Source organism: Rhinopithecus roxellana, chromosome 8 (assembly GCF_007565055.1).
Source record: "Rhinopithecus roxellana isolate Shanxi Qingling chromosome 8, ASM756505v1, whole genome shotgun sequence".
NCBI lineage: Eukaryota > Metazoa > Chordata > Mammalia > Primates > Cercopithecidae > Rhinopithecus > Rhinopithecus roxellana.
In genome coordinates this window covers 114,731,562-114,748,587 of record NC_044556.1, presented here as the reverse complement: position 1 = coordinate 114,748,587, position 17,026 = coordinate 114,731,562, and the positions used below count along the sequence as shown (strand labels likewise).

The following is a 17,026-nucleotide window of genomic DNA, read 5'->3' as shown; positions in this document are numbered from 1 at the left end:
AGACAGGTTGTCCAGCAGGGTTAACTGGTAAGGAAAGTTTTAGGGACTATGATGGCTTTCTAGTATCCACATAAAGCAGACTGTAAACAAATTGAATCAGGGCTGCCTTCTCTTCCAATAGCAAATAGGAAAGATAGCCAGGTTATACCTGTAACCCCAGCACTTTGGGAGTCTGAGGCGGGCAGATCACTTGTCAGGAGTCCAAGACCAACCTGACCGACATGATCAAACCCTGTATCTACTAAAAATACAAAAACTAGTCAGGTGTGGTAGCAGGCACCTGTAATCCCAACTACTCAAGAGGCTGAGGCAGGAGAATCTATTGAATCTGGGAGGCGGAGGTTGCAGTGAGCCAAGATCACGCCACTGCACTCCAGCCTGGGCAACAGAGCGAGACTCCGCCGCAAAAAAAAAAAAAAAAAAAGAAAGAAAGTAGCAAAGGAATAGTCTCCCTTTACAGCAGATGCCTAGGAGTCTAGTGGCTTCCCCATCTCTAAACAGTCTCCAAATCTGACTCCATATGGCTGGCCACAATGTGAGGCCCAGGGATGGGATCTGTAGCACTACATTTGCCTTAATTTTGTCTGCAGATCTACATGGCCAGAGTTGAGAGTTGCTTCTATGCCCCTTTCCCAGAAACCTTCAACTCTTTCTTTCCCTTCCTCAGAGAGAGGAGTTTGGTGAGCAAAGTCCATACTTTAAAGCCAAATATCTTTGTTTTTTTTGGCCACGGACTTCTCAAGCAAGGTTTTCAAAGAACCCCCAAAGCTGGCAATGTTATTATGAGAAGGGACAGGAAAGCCATTATATTTTTATTAACTAGCATTAAAGGGAATTCATAAGAGAAAGTATGTGAAGGCTGGATCAAGGTCAAAATTCAAACTTACAACAGACCCAGCACGGTCATTTTGAGTTGCATGAGTTTAAATCTGCCCTATCACACCCCTGGCAGGAGGTGGAATGCAATAAAAAAGCTAACTTGAAAGTTTGTTACAGTCTGCTGTAAGGATGTGAAGGACAAGGGAGGCCAGGTGCAGCAGACTGGGAGCTCCTTATGCTTGAATTTATGGGACACAATCTAGGAAGCCAAGTGGCAGTGACTCCAAGCCACAGGTAGGAACAACTAATACCAGAAAACAGCCAGTTTTGCATACTGGGGGAAAAAGACTGATAGATTTAGGGCATTATCTTTTCGGGGGTTGGGAGGATGGCAGTTTTGTGAAACAGGTTCTCGGTTTAAGGTCTAGAGACTCCCAACAAAAGTTTTCTCTACATTGAAAAATAGTTAACACTTTCCTTCCCTATATGGCATGAAAATAGATGAGTTAACACTTCATATTAAGCACTATAATCCCTGAAGGAAAGCGATACATTAATAAAAGTGCTTTAGATGTATTTTACATTTAAAAGACTAATTTTGTTTTAAGCTAGAGAATATGATTATAGAATACTTTGTTAAGGGAAGGAGACACACACAGCCCATTTGTTTTGGAAGGCAGCAGGTGAAGTGACTAAGAGCATGGCGGTGGGAGAGGACCGAACTAGATCGGTAGGCCAGTGTTCCCACATTCCAGTACATTCTAGCATGGACCCCCTGAAAATGATCAAGGTCCAGAATGAATACAAAGTAACCCCACAGAGGTGTGTCATCTTGGAATGAAAGAGGCAAACAGCCTAAGTCACATCAATGACACCAAAGGTATCACAGTTAAACAAAAAGCATGTTTCCTATATTACTCATTTGGACCCTCCCACAATTTTCTTTCTTTTGGCCCAGTTCTAACTGCAAGCCTGCCCCTGGGGCTAGAGGCTCCTGCTCTGTGCATGTTTTCATTACATTACACTGCCTTGCTCAATCTCTAAGATAATCTCTGCAGAAGTTGATTTCTCCTCTCATGTTTTCCCTTGTATCTGAAAAAGAAAGCCAAATGCCCTCCCACCAAGAGCAAGCAGCTGACAAATCAACAAGTCCAGCGTCATTCTAAGAGGCATTAAGTATAGCAGAAAGAGGCGGGTAGCTTAGAGTAAGATAAACAAGTTTGATCCCCTTCTCTACTATTTACAGGTTTTGGGATCCAGAGAAAATTATGTAGCTTCTCTGGGCCTCCGCATCCTTCTCTGTAAAACGGGGAGGATAACAGCAACCTCTCTGCTGCATGCAAGTAAAATATCCTAAGTGTGATTTCCCTACAACGGTGGCTGGCATGTGACTAACACTTTCAGTGGGAGCCAGCTAGTGAGGAGGTGGCCAAAGAACTTGCTGACACTTCTAAAGTTTCCCGGCCTTGAAGTAAGTGAAAAATAAGTTACACAAGCCAAATGAGTTACACTTACTATAAGAATATCCTATAGCTTGATAACGTTAAAGTATAGTTTAAGTTTCCTTCCTCCACTGTTAATCGGAAGCACTGAAATTACACCCCTAATAAGCCCCTCTTTGCCTTTCTTTGGGCACACTCAAGTTCACCTCCTATCATCAGCCTCCCCAGGTCCCCGGGGATTTCACAACCCCAGTGCATAACACAAAAGCTGGGGTGCTTTGAGAAAATACAGATGCTCAGCACCAGCCCCCAGATGTTCTGATTTCATCATTCCAGGGTAGATCCCAGGCACTGGTAATATTTTTTAAAGTTCCCCAGGTGATTTTAATGTTCAGCCAGGGTTGAAAACCACTCTGTACCAAATATACTTGTTATTGAAAGGTTTATGCATAACATTAAAAACAATTTTATGACGATTTTTATTGCCGTAACAACTTGGCAGAAGGGTTAGGCCTGCTCACCTAAAAAGGAAAAGCTCCTCAGGCTTCTTAAAAGATCATACCTGGGAGGAGCCCAGGGGGGTCAACTAAGTCACCAGGATTTCATGGAGGAGGCTGAGAGAAGGAAGTGACTTTCCCTGATAACAAAACAACTTCCCGGCAGGGCTGGATTCCTTCCTGGAAAGCCTGGAGTCCTTACGATGTTCCTCCTTTGGCTGTAGCGGTGGCTCTGGGGTCTGGACTGCTGTACTCTTCTCTCTGCTCTTCTTCCCTCTTTTCTTATCCTCCCTAGTGGTTCCTCCTCCAACAGCCCCTGTTCAACCTTCAGTGCTAACTGCTATCAGTTTGATGAGTTCTATTTGGTGCCTTGAGCTTTGAAAGGGAAGGTGCCATGAAAATCTTAATAAACAAATAAATAATTCATACTAGGCATTGGTCTATTCTCTACACCACTGGGTTTCAAAGATTTCTTAAAAGCACTCTTTCCCATAAACCCGAGCAAATAAAAGCCATGAAACAAAGGTGCGGGGGTTGAAGTTGGGGTGGGACCCTCGAGCCTATAGGGCTGCCCCCCTTACTACCAGGAAGACTGTCCCTGGGACACCTCCATAGTCTTCCCAGGGCCATGTCCTGCAGAATGGACCGAATGCCACTGCACTAAAGGTATGAGTGCACAGTGTGTGTTTGTGGTGGGCAGTCCTAAAGGATATAACTGCATTCCACCACACATCCTGACCCCTAAAAAGGATTTGCTGTAAAACAAACACGCCCCTGTGAAAAACTGCATGTAGTGAAATTGGGTGGTGAGAAAAATAAAGAGACATGGCAGTGGTTGGACCTGTTTAATCTACTCAATCCTGTAATGGATTTAAGAGCACATAACTATCAAAAAATAATAATAATAATCTCTCTCCTCTCAATGAGCAGGGACGTATCTCTAACAAATGTGCACAGGTATGTGTGACTTTCTACCTGTTACCTCTGCTGAAGACTTAGTGTCCCCAAGTCTTTTTTCCATTCAGAAACAAGGAATAATGGAGGGCAATTCGAAGTAAGAGGTCAATTTGACCAACATCTCCCCCTCGGAAACATCCACAGGTCTTTGGCAGCCAGGACAGAGGTTGCCTCCTCTAGGTAGTCAGCCTACAAGGGAAGCTCTAAAAAACACCGTCTGCTTGATTCCATAATGTATGTGGCTGTCAATGACGAGCTTTCCTACTGTTGATCAAACTAGTTACGCAGTAACCACTACTGATTCAGTACCTACATTTGCCAAAAACATCAGATTGATTATTTTAAATGGTTTTCATAACACAGATGAGGTGAGGATTAAAATGGGATTTTTTGCTTGTTTCTTTGTTCCTTTAACCAGCATGCTGCTCCTGAATCAATTTCCCCTTCATTCTTCTGCTCCAAAGAAACTCTGGCTTGCTGAGAAGACTAGGTCTGGATATCCAAAATGCCATCAAGAAAAGGAGGCACAGAGAGAAAAATAAAATCCCTTCAGATTCGCATCTTGTGTTACGCATAAAAGCACTTTTGTTTGGCCCTTATAATTTTTCCCCAGGGCAGTTGCCATAATCCCCACTTATAGATGAGATAACTGAGACTGAAAGATGAGGTGACTTGCCCACAGTCACGCAGCCTGGGTCTCATGGGGCTTGGATCCAAGTCTTCCACTTCTCAGTGCAGTTCTTTACCTATCACACAAGTCCTGCCTCAAAATTCAAAGTGCCCATTGTTAACCTTGACTGAAGAAAGTAAAAGAATCGCTGAACAACTTTAATTCAGGACAGTCATATCACCTTAGTGTTGTCATTTCTCCCCAGTATAATCTCATGACCATTTCCAGTTTCCCTGGGGACAAATTTGCACATTAATCGGGAGTGAGGTATATATCTGTGTGTACATGTTGGCAAGAATAATGGGCCCTAAACTATTTTCAAAGGTCTCCTTACTTTGTCCTCAATATTTCCATCCCAAGTCCTCCTGCCATGGTTTTTCTCCCACCTCTCTTGTTCCAAGTTCTTTTTGATCACCCCCCACTAAACTCTTTAGCCCAAGCCCCCCTTCTCCTCTGCCTTAAAATCAAACAGCCATGGAGTTTGTTCAGATTCCCTATTCATCAAGGAAATGAATTCCATATGCATAATTCATTTCTTTTGTGAACTTTTTTCCCCTTCAGGGAGTTAATGCTCCCTAGTGCATTGGGAACAGAGACAGTGACAGAAGGACCAGAGAGCAAGGGGGCAAAAATGCTTTTCCCCATGTAAATGGGACAGATAGGGGCCAAAAGGTCTGGCCTCTGCTGGCGGACACCTTGAGCTCCACAATTCTATCTCACCAAAAGAAGGGGGGGAATCCTGTACTGGTTATTAGGGCACAATAGGCTTCATCCTTAAGGGTGAGAAGCCTAGGGAGCCCAGAAGCCTTTTGAGGCTGGAGGCCTTATTTCCAAACCCAGTGGATGGCTCATGGGTAGAAAGAAATCGATAGAGTCTTCCCACTCCTTTATGTCTCTGCTCATATTAAAAACCCAAAACTGAACAAAGAGATATACACCGTGCCCAATGCACCATGTTCAACAGCTGTTGCATTTGGAGAAAAAGCAGTCCCTAGTCCAAAGTCAGATTTGAAAAACGGCTTTATTAAGAGAAAGATTTACTGTATATGAACTCCAAGACTAGAAACTGGAGGAGGAGCAGCTGAGAGAGACAGATCTGCCAGACGGAGAGCCCAACTGATTCCACTGGCTGATGTTACCTCTTGGCAAGATACACTGACCCACACAACATCCTGGACGTTGAAGCCTTTGGTTATTAACTCTTTAATAACAGTCTGGAGTCCCCAAAGTTCAGAACTGATTTAATAAATGGCACAAAACACATTAAGGCCAAGATATGCCTTTTATCCTGAAACAGTCTATTTCAGGAAATTCATGTTACTTGGCATCTTATTTAAATATTTTTTAATCCATCCTTCTTTTCTGTTTTTAACTTTCAACTTTATCTCCATTTAGGAAAAAAAAAAAAAAAAAAAAAAAGCTGATAAACATTTTAGATTTAGGAATTGTTTTGCCTGATTTGCCCAAGACCACCTCTTAGCTCAGCATCTGCATTTTGTAAATGAAGGGTGGCAGCCTCTCTTAGAGGAACTGTCTAGGGTCCTAAGATGAGCAGACTTTGGTACACACCTCCTAATATAGACTGCTCCAAAGATGCTGTTTAATACGTAATAATAAAGTTTCATTTGCTGTTTACTTTTCTCTGTACGGTTGGATATAGACTAGATAGGTAATGTACTAGTAGGAAACAAAAGTGGATCTGCCAATAAATTCCAATAAACAGAAATTTTACTGTGATTCCTGTAAAATTAACTTGTAAAGACAAGTAAAATCCCCCAAGGCTTTCATCCAATGTATGAAATGAAAACCAGAAAGCAGCTGGCCGGCCTTTTTTAACCATCCATTAGAAGCATGATGCCAAAAGTAAGCACTCCATGTAGAAACTAGGGATGTCGTCAACATTGAGGAGATTAGAGAAAGGGCTTGGCTGCTGGCCTCAGAGAGCTTATAATCTATTTACAAAAGAAACAATTGTGAAGGGAATGCCAAAGTTAAAGTTAAACTGAACCCAAAGAATATATAAGCAATAAATATGTAAGTGAGTCAAGCTGCTCCCAGTGGTTATCAGGGATTCCCAGCTATATCTGACATAAGAGTCTTCAGAGCACAATGATTTTGTGCAAGGTCTTTGGAGTGGGGTAGACATGGGTTTAAACCCCAACCATGCCACTTACTGGTTACATAATTTTGGAAAGAATTTAGCCTCTCAAACTTCATCTGTAAAATATATGCGATAATTTTGCTTCTTCATCAGCTATTTGTAAGAATCTAATTAGATTAATACATATACAATAACTCAGTAGTACGCCCAGCATGTCATAAGTATCCAAAAGGCTGTTACTTAAAAAATAAAAAAATAAAGCCAAGGTATTAGCTCATGTACCACTGGAAACAAACAGTGCTGCAGACTGACATGGGAACAGATAACTTGCTTTGGCACATGGTGGGAGGTCACATTCTGGAACTTAAAAATGTTGCCCTATCTGCAGTATGCCACATATCTGGTTCTGTGTGGACTGGCTAGAAAGTGAGCCAAAGAGAATTAAGAAAACCAATCCCTTCACCAAAAACCAAGTTTTCCCATCTTCTTCTAGAATATATACCCCGAACCTTGCCCTTTCTTTTTACCAGGTGGAGCCTCCATTCTATCTTCCACCACGACACCACGTCAGCATTGCTCTCTTTCCTATACTAAATCTGGACAGTAAATGGCATCACCCTGTCACAGGGGTACGGAGAGCGTCTGCAACGCCCCATTTAACTGCTCTGTGCTCCTATCTTTGGGCTTCATTAGCATATTTCAGCAGGGCCTTGATGGATGAAGATGGATGGGGCAACATCATCCTTGGTGAAATCACTGTTTCATCAAGGTTAAACCAGCCTCAAGCTTCGCCACCTCCCTTTGTTTGGCTAGGTTTCTAATAACAAAATTAACGGCAGAATTAATGCCCAGGAGGCTCCCAGTGAAATATACTGATGCCCTCAGAATGAAGCTTTATCCTGGACCTCCCAGTTTATAATCCATCAATCAGTTGCTTCTATACTTTATCTTAAAATAAAACATCACCTCCATCACAGCAGACGCCGGCTCCTCTATCCTTCCATCTGAAACAACTGGGCTGGGTAAAAGAATAAAATGTGGCTCGTTACCTTAGAATGATCATAGTGACACCAGTCCAAGTAGACAGCAGAGACTACATATGTCCAGTTTCCAGAACTAGACTGTGAGCTCCTTGAAGGCAGATAGTTTTTGTTCTATTTCCTTTTAATATCTCATTTTCTATTTTTCTGTGAGGCAAAAGGAGCACATGTTCACTAAGTCCTGGCTGATATTAAAGGAACTGTATTCACCATGAGAAAAAAACACCTAATCAAATAAACAAATTTATACTGAACACTTACCATCTACCAAAGATTTCACGGGGCCAGGTTACAGTACTAGGTCCTAGGCCTCAGGACCTTAGGAACTACCCTAACAAGTTTCAATATGATTCCTGAAGGATATGGTCTCCTAATCAACCACTGAGACATACTTGGATGCTTCTCCATATGAAAATGGAGAGATGCCCTGAATGTCCTGGTCTGAGACCAAAAGGAGAAATCATGTTGGTGAGAGTGGTCAAATATCTGGGGTCACACCTAGGTTCTATTTTTAGTTCCACTTCCTATTAATAGTCACATCCCCTTGACAAGAAACTTCTACTTGCTGGGACTCAGTCTCTACCAAATAGAGTAAGCCTGCACTTGGTTCTGCCAGTTCTGAAACAGGGTCACAACAAACTCTGCAGGTGTACCTTCTTAGAGCTGGTGTTGGAAATGTGGAAATGCACAGAATCCCCTGCAAAATAGGCTCGATGGAAATAAACAGTACTACAGATGGGGCTTATCCTATGAAAACAGAACACTGCTAACCTGGACAATCACATAATTCATTTTAACAAAATGATGGAGAAAGAAAAAACAAAACACAACAAAAGAGCCACCAAAAAGCAGAGCATATCATATAATTAATCAAGACACTTTACCTCACTGAACCTCAACTTTCCAGGGGTACTACTGAGGATGAAAAGCTTAAAATTTATCAAGTGTTCTAACTTTCTTAAAGGAAGGGTGTTAGCTGAACACCAAAAGTCACCCTGAGCATGCAAAACCCAACCCAATTTGTGATATCTGGCATGGGAAGGATGCAAATCCAGACGTTCACGCCATTTGGAGGGAGTCGACACAATAAAATCCTTCTCGCAGTGTTCTCTGACTTAGAATAAAATCTGGAATTCTTAAAATTCAAAAGAAGGCCGGGCGCGGTGGCTCAAGCCTGTAATCCCAGCACTTTGGGAGGCCGAGACAGGCGGATCACGAGGTCATGAGATCGAGACCATCCTGGCTAACACAGTGAAACCCCGTCTCTACTAAAAATACAAAAACTAGCCGGGCGAGGTGGCGGGCGCCTGTAGTCCCAGCTACTCCGGAGGCTGAGGCAGGAGAACGGCGTAAACCCGGGAGGCGGAGCTTGCAGTGAGCTGAGATCCGGCCACTACACTCCAGCCCTGGCGACAGAGTGAGACTCTGCCTCAAAAAAAAAAAAAAAATAAAAAAAAAAAAAAAAAAAAAAAAAAAAAAAATTCAAAAGAAGAGTAAGTACTGGAAAAAAGACACTTTAGCCTTGAAGTTATCCCTCAGGCCTGCTACCCTTGTGTCTTCTTCATTAAGTGCCTCCGCAGTAAATAGCTGAGGGAAGGCAACTGAGTCAGGCTAGACCTGAAGCTACATCATAAGCTGCCTTTGGTGGCAACGAAGCCCTCTGCCCAGAGTCACAGAGAGGAAACCCCATGGAACTAGGGCACAGGAAGACGAGTCATTTCAGCCCTAGCCAATGGGGAGGGCAGCTAAGAAAGCATGTCAAGGCAGGAAAAGGGCCCGGTTGCTTTACTGGTCCAGATTAAGTCATTGGATGGCCTCCAGGTCTGAGCTAGTTTCCTAGGTACCATAGTGGGAACTGGTGGGCCCCTAATGACAGAGAGATGAATGAATGGACCCCACTCCCATTTCTCTTCTTCTCTCCCCTTCTCTTCTCTCTCCTTCCTCTCTGCCCCCAGTGGCCAAGGACAACACTAAAATCCGTATCACAAGTCTGCTGTGGCACATGGCCATGGAATGTGACCGTCAGAGGCAGCTCAGAGAGGACACAACTGGAAGAACAGGTGGTGTGGAATTTTAGAACCACTGCCTTAAGCATTCTGCTCAAAGTCCCAGAATGGGTGCTCTGATAGGAGCTTTTCGAGAGATGGTCGCTCCCTGCACAGAGAATAAGAAATGGGTGAGGATGATAGTATCCTGGAGAAGCTGTAACTTTGACAGCTCGAAGGGTCTTAAGCAACCAAGTCCTCCTTTGACAGAGAGGTCAAGCTATTAACATCTGTTTGTCCAGAATACTGTGTCTGTGTTTGCTTTAAGACACAAGGAACCGACTGGGTGCAGTGGCTCATGCCTCTAATCCTAGCACTTTGGGAGGCCGAGGCAGGTGGATTGCCCGAGCTCAAGGGTTGGAGACCAGCCTGGGTAACATGGTGAAACCCCGTCTCTACTAAAATACAAAAAAATCAGCCGGGCATGGTGGCGGGCATCTGTAATCCCAGTTACTCAGGAGGCTGAGGCATGAGAATTGCTTGACCCCGGGAGGCAGAGGTTGCAGTGAGCTGAGATCGTGCCACTGCACTCCAGCCTGGGCAACAGAGCAAAACTCCATCTCAAAAAAACACAGCAAAAAATAAGGAACCACTGAAAATAATTATAAACTGTCCTTTGTGCTAGTGTCATCACATCGTTTCCCCGTATGTATGTTGCACAAGGAGCAATCTGCCGAGTGGAGCACTTAAACAGTAGTCCAGATGAGTAATTCCAAACCCCTGACCTACCTTGTTCTGAGACATAGGTCAATGTTATCATCATTCTAGCTGGGGAAACTAAGGAATAAGAGCTCTTAGCAGGACCTGGATGAGAAGCCAGTTTAGAACCCAAGGCCTTCCCCATTTGGATTCCTTAGCTACTCTGTATACTAGAGGACATACAAACGTAAACAGAGCAGAAAAGATGCAAGGGCCCTCTTCCAACCCTACAGACCCACCTAGCACATCCAGGCCTCCAGGAGCCAGGCTGTGATCTGTTTGGGGAATAGTCACTGATGTCACAATTTTGAAGTCTAAAATTCAGGTCTTGTCAATACCTGGAACCCTCGGACTCCTTGGTGGCTTTCTACCTACTCCAGCCCCTCTGGCTTTGGCAGAGGCTTCATCTATACCATCAGGCCACAGGATTTTTTTTTTTTTTAAATATAGAACACAGCTGGGTATGGTGCCTTACACCTGTAATCCCAACGTTTTGAGAGGCTAAGGTAGGAGGATCACTTGAGCTCAAGAATTTGAGACCAGCCTAGGCAACATAGTAAGACCTCATCTCTACAAAAAAAAAAAAAATAGAAAAAATTAGCTGGGCATGGTGGTGCATGCCTACAGTCCCAGCTAATAGGGAGGCTGAGGTGGGAGGACCGCTTAAGCCCAGGAAGTCAAGGCTGCAGAGATCCATGGTCATGCCACTGCACTCCAGCGTGAGTGATAGAGCAAGACCCTGTCTCAATAAACAAACAAACAAACAAACAAATAAAGGAACACTTCCCCACTTTGCATGTCATCCTTGCCTAGATGCCATGCCAATCTTCTCTGTATCATTGCAACTTTAGTATGTGTGCTGCCAAAATGAGCACAGGCCATAGGATTTGGATCTCATCTTGGAACTAATGGTCTCTAGGGTTCCAAACAAATCATCCCACTGCCCTGTACTACTGTCTCATCATCCTAAAGATGGGAGCAAACCATCCTAACTGATTCCGTATGGATTAAGAAACCACTAAAATCAATTAATACCATCCAGACACCCAGCATCAAAAGGAGAGAGATCTCTCATCTTTTCCAACCTAAACAGAGGGAAATAAAGGCTCTTCATTTAGGAGGCTAAGACAGAGGACAAAACCCAAGACATTGAAGTTTGGAATAAACAGGGTAGCTACAATATTCATCTTCTTTTCCCAACTTCCTACTCTTTAATCATGGAGAGGAGGTGAACAGCAATAATTACTTTACACTTGCTGCATGCCAAATGGAACTAGCGCCTCTTTTAACCTTCCAGCCCACTCTGTAAAGCAGATATTGCTATCCCTTACAGACAAGAGCAGTAAGGTTCAGATGAACAAGCAGCTTGCATAAAGCCACACTGCTGGTAGGTAGAAGAGATAAGGATTGAACTAAGGCCTTCTGATGCCAAGCCTGTACTCTGGCTACTATTCAACTCCTGTAGAGAAAAAACGGGCAGGCAGTACCTACTCATCCCAGGAGGGGTAGGGGGAATCTGTACACTCCCTTTTTCTTGCTGCCAAATAATATCTTCCTTAAGCATTCCGTTCCAAATGCTTCCAATGTTCCATGCGCACAACTGCCAAGCGCAGTAGAGGCCGGCACTCTGACTCTGGGGGCCTCTGCCAAGCAAGCCCCTTTTAGAATCTGTAGTGAGCAGGTGACCTCATTGAAGAGTGTCATGTGTGAGGGTGACGGTCAGAGCTGGGAGAAAGGGCAAACCGGCAGGGATTGCCTGCCTTTATCGCTCCTGAATGCTTTGTTCCCCCGGCCTCAAAGAACAATCAGTAGTCACGCTCTGCTCCACTTGCCGTTTTCACCCATAGTGCGAGTGTGTGTGAGTGTATGTGTGTATCTTTATCAGAAAACCGGCGGCTTTATATTCACACATGCAGAGTAAAGGCTTGGGCTCAGCAGAGGCAGCACCCAGAGGGGTCTAGCACTTTTCAAAGATTCCTCTTCCGGCTTACGAGTCAACATGCCAGTGCACAATATGTTCAAAGGGGAAACTGAGGAATGCTATGTAAGAATCCCTGCTCAGCCCTAGGCAGCTTGGAAACGAATCACTTTAAAACATACACTTGTGTATTTTTCCACCCTGGTTCATAATGTTTTCCTACCTCTCACTATGGCTAGGGCGGAGAGCAACCCATAGAAGCCATCTGTATTTTCCAGCAGACCAAACAGGAAGAGGCGCAGAAATCTGCGCAAGTGACCACGCTGCCGCTGTTGCTAGGCAGCACGATTATGTCCATTCTCCGCTGCTTGGCAACCAGCCTTTCCCATCACATATACACACAGTCACAGCAGCAATATGAGTGCCCTTAACTGTTGCCTTACAGCTTTCAAAGAAAAGGGCTGAATTTCAAAGGAACTTACAAACATTAATAGACCCCCTCAATATTCCACTCATACTGAGATGGCCCCCAGAGCACGATGGCTCTATTTAATCAGAAATTATCCTTTTGGTGATACTTGAGTTTGCACCTGATGGTTGCACAAATCTTCTCATGAATGCAGTGACAGGCCAAAGAGATGAGTAAAGAGCTTGAGTCAGCAAGCTTGAACTTTTGGAGAAGAAAGCCTGGTCTGTCTGCCCCCATACCTCTGAAGAATCCACTGGTGAAATAATCTGCCCCCCAGGATCTGCCATCTAGGGAACTACGACAAAATAAGGGCCAAATACCTTAAAAACGGTGACGTTCCTTTCTGTGGTTCCCAACCAAATGTCAGTGGAACTTGGCAGGCCTCTCCTCACTGAGGGCAAACTTGTCCCACAGTCATCCTAACCTCATTGGTCACAATCTGTCACTCCTCAGCAGCAGGGCCAAAGTTATCAACTTATCGTGCAAATCAAATAGCTGCCTACTGAATAACAGGACTCCCTCACCCTACCTCCTGCCTTTGGTCGATAAAAAACAGATGCCCAAAATCCCACAGGAAGTTAGCATCCCAGTAGGCAGTTGAACTCAGGAGCTCCTGGTTTATAATCAACGGCCTCAGTCACCATCCAACCAGCCCCACTGCTTTCACGCGAGACCCACATAAGAATCATGTTAATCCATTTTTTCTTTCAGTTTTACTTTGGTCCAACTTTTTAATATGTTAACTTTTCAAATGACCCCTTTAGGTGGCACTATATAGAGTTCGGCTCTGCCTATCAGGGAAAGCAGTTTGTTAATACTAGCAAGGGCATATGCATTTTCTTCTAAATCTCTCTATAGGATTTTAGAAAAGTCTCCAAGCATCGTTCCGATTATAGTCTGAATTCAGTGAGATCATCCCAAGTGATAACCTCAGTGGTATTTCATTTTCTTCTCAGCCCCAGCTGGAGAATTTTTCCCCTCATTAAAATTAACGAGGTCAGTTTCCCAAGCTCAAGATACTGAGCACTCCTGTTGGTAGAGTTTTGTTTCTTAAATTGAGCCACATTTCTATAAGTGTAAAGTTATACTAAGCGTCATTTACTTTATTGCTGTGTAATAAGAAACCAAAATGGAAGTCCTAAGCTATCCTCCTACCATATCCTACACTTCAGTGGCCACATGCAAACACACACAAACGACACGTCCCCAACTCAGCCAATGGTTTCTCCCCATTCTGGCCATGAAAGAAACCCCACCACAGTTTAGAATCAGCAGCTTGGTGGAAAATATAAAAACACTCAGGCCTTCTAAGTGGCTAAGGGCTCCAGTGTTACAGCCAATTTGAGAAGAAAGTTGCAGTCTCCCTGGGCATTTGTCAAAGCCATGAGAAGAAGACAAGAAAATTTCTATCTCCTTCTCAAGCTCTTCTCTGCAGCCAGCAACAAGGTGACTAGGTATCCAAAGTTCAGTGTGACCTTAGTACTCATAAAACTCCCCAACCAAAAATCAAGAGGAAGTACCATGTCAGCAAGTAGAAACTGTGCTTCACATTCCAACTCTGGTGAAAAGGGAAAAAGAGAAAAGGAGAAAAATAAAAAGCCCATTTCATAAATGAGGTGGAAAGGCACTCTACAAGGCAACTAAAAACATACACTTCCCACATGGAACAAACAAGTTGGGCTCATGCACCTTGTTCCAAGCTGAAATAAGATGCTTTCAAGATGGTCATGTAGAAATGAAAACAGCCTTTTCAGACTCACTCTTTCGGTCATCCTTTCAACATCCTTCTCCTTGGTTAACCCAAGAAACTGTGTTCCTCCCCCCTTCCATCTCTGTAGACCTGAGTTTCAATATAAATAAAATCTAACTGTAACTGAGATCAAAAGGAGAAGAAAAAGAGAGAGAGAGAGAGAGATGCTGGGGGCTAGAACTAAAGCCTGGGAGGGGGTGCCCACTGACTCGAGGCCACCAGATTTGTCAAGGCCCATTTACCCAGACCAGGCAGGGACTGGGGAGCTTGCAACGCCCATTGTTGGCTGATCAAAGTTCAATCAGAAAGTAAAGGAGGAACCCAGCCAGCCTCATGTGATCCAGCACAGGAAGCCAAGTCTAAAGAAAATGAGCTGTGCTTGTGAATAAGGTACACCAAGACATCTTTACTGAGCTTGCCACACAGAGAGAGAGAGAACAAGCCAGAGAGAAGGGAGTCTATTCGAAGCTGCATCCTAACGAACCTTAATAAGTTAATGCAGAAATCCTCCCAAAGAGTCTGGCTATAGGAGACACCGGTCTCTATGGAATCAAAATCTGTTATGTTGCAATATAATAGATGTAAATTAAAACAGAAAATCTATCATGCCTCTAATGTACCCTGATAGCTGAGTGTGTGGATCCGTCCGAGGAGAGGCACAGGAGGAAGGGTGATATATGGCGAGGCTGGATGGAGGGTGAAAAGCGTGGCGAGACGAGCGGGAGAATGGCGCAGCCCGCGCGCGCCTCAGACCCAAGGGCAAGAGACGAATAAATGTTGATTAGTGTTGATTTTGTCCGACAAACGCCTGTCGAGTGACAGTTGGGCTAAGCTGCACTGAAAGAGAACCATTAATCTTGGTCTGGTTTAAGTAGAGTATATTAATTTGTGTCATTTTTACTAAGTCGCACTGAGAAAGGCCTCTTACTGCTTTGCATTTGACTGCTTTGGTGGTTTAGCCTGGTTCCCCTCCCTCCTCCCTCATCCCCCACTTTTTAAAACAGATACCATGGTGGCAGCGGTGGCAGCAGCAAATTCAAATGACACAGCAGGGGAGCAGGGGACTGAGAGCTCCTCTCTTGGATTAAGAAAATAAACTCCCAGGGTGTTGGCATAGCAACAGCATTTCAGATGAACTGCTATATATTCAGTGATTAATAAATTAACATTTTTTACAGTTGTTCCTCCTTTTCTCCCCACTCCCACCCTCACAATAAACCCCTTCCCCCACAGACACACTTCAACCTTCTCTAAGCTGTATCGCTTGCCTCTTAACAGAATAAGGAAAGAAGGCACAGAATATTCACAGCCTTAGAGTTAATTCCTGCCCACAGTTGCCATCTCTACAGGCTGGCGACATGGCCCCTTGTCACCAATGAGGCTAAGAATAGGCTCCAAGATCAATGGGCAGGTCTACATAGAACCATGTGCACGTGGTTGGTGGAACCTGGCACTCTCCAAGATTCTGATAGCAGCAGGCCCCACCCTCAAAATTTGGGGTCTTTCCAGGTCCTCATAGGCTAGGAAACAACTGAGAGTTATCATTCCTCCCAAAGATTTTATTTCCCTACAACAAAAACCCCAAACCATGACCGAGAGAGTCCTGACCTTGCCCAATTATGCTGGCTAAAAAGAAAGTTTGTGTCTATCAGAGGGTGTTGGTGTATTAATAGGAAACCGACACTTCCTTTCTGAGCTTACAGTCCTCCACCAGACAGTTCAACTAATTTGGGCAATTCATATTCCAGAAATGAAACGCAACGAGCATTGTGGGAGGAACGAATGAAGAAATTGATTTTAAACACTGCCACAGTAGTCAGGTCCAGTCAGTTTCAACAGTACCCCAAGCTCAAAAAGCACTCTCTTTTCAAAGCTTTCATGAAATAATATATGCTTTAGGAGATAAGGACCAGGGAAGTAATAAGTTTTGTTTTCCATAGCTCTTACCTGTATCAGTGTTTTATTGTAACCATCCTCTTAGTCCTAGGTAAGTGTCAGCTGGTGTGGGGCCAGGCAGGACACTGCAGAAGGTCAATGGCACTAATCTCGACCTTCGAAACTCACCTGGCCATATCCCTCAAGAAGCCTCTGGCCAAGTCTCCCAGAAACCCCATGCTTATAGGCTTCCGGACAGGGAATATTCGGTGAGCAATGCCGGAGCTACCTCCAAACAAGAAGAAGGAAAAGCCTTACTCTGTGCAGGTCCAGAAGACAAAGCTGGCACTAAAAACTGACCATTACAGGTGGTGGGGAGCTGGCTCACAGGGAAGAAACTGCTCATTCACGGCTGTGCCACAGTAGAGCTGGGAGCTCCTTCCTCAATTGAATGGAAGATTAAATTACAAAACCTTTTAGGTAGCTCAAGGCCACTGCTGGAGAGCGAAGAAAATAAATAATAACAATAATAACAAATATACTATGAGGCTTAACATGCACCAGGCACTATTTTAATTGCTTTTTGTGTATTAACTCCAAGGCAGATACCTATGAAGTAGATACTGCTATTATCCTTCCTATTACATAGATTAGGAAACTGAAGCAAAGAAAGGTTAAATAATGTGTCCAAAACAACTAGGAACTGGGATTCAAACCCTAGCAGTCAGAGTGTAGAGTCCATGC

The 17,026-nt window shown here is 44.0% G+C and overlaps 1 protein-coding gene and 1 non-coding gene across 5 annotated transcripts in view; both read right to left on the bottom strand.

The window, feature by feature from the left end:
• PBX1 (PBX homeobox 1) overlaps positions 1-17,026 on the bottom strand; it is a 328,948-nt gene that overhangs the window by 237,301 nt on the left and 74,621 nt on the right. The gene's annotated exons all lie outside the window — the stretch shown is intronic.
• LOC115899371 lies at positions 11,039-11,145 on the bottom strand. Its single transcript, XR_004059096.1, has one exon. It is a non-coding gene; the product is annotated as a U6 spliceosomal RNA (small nuclear RNA).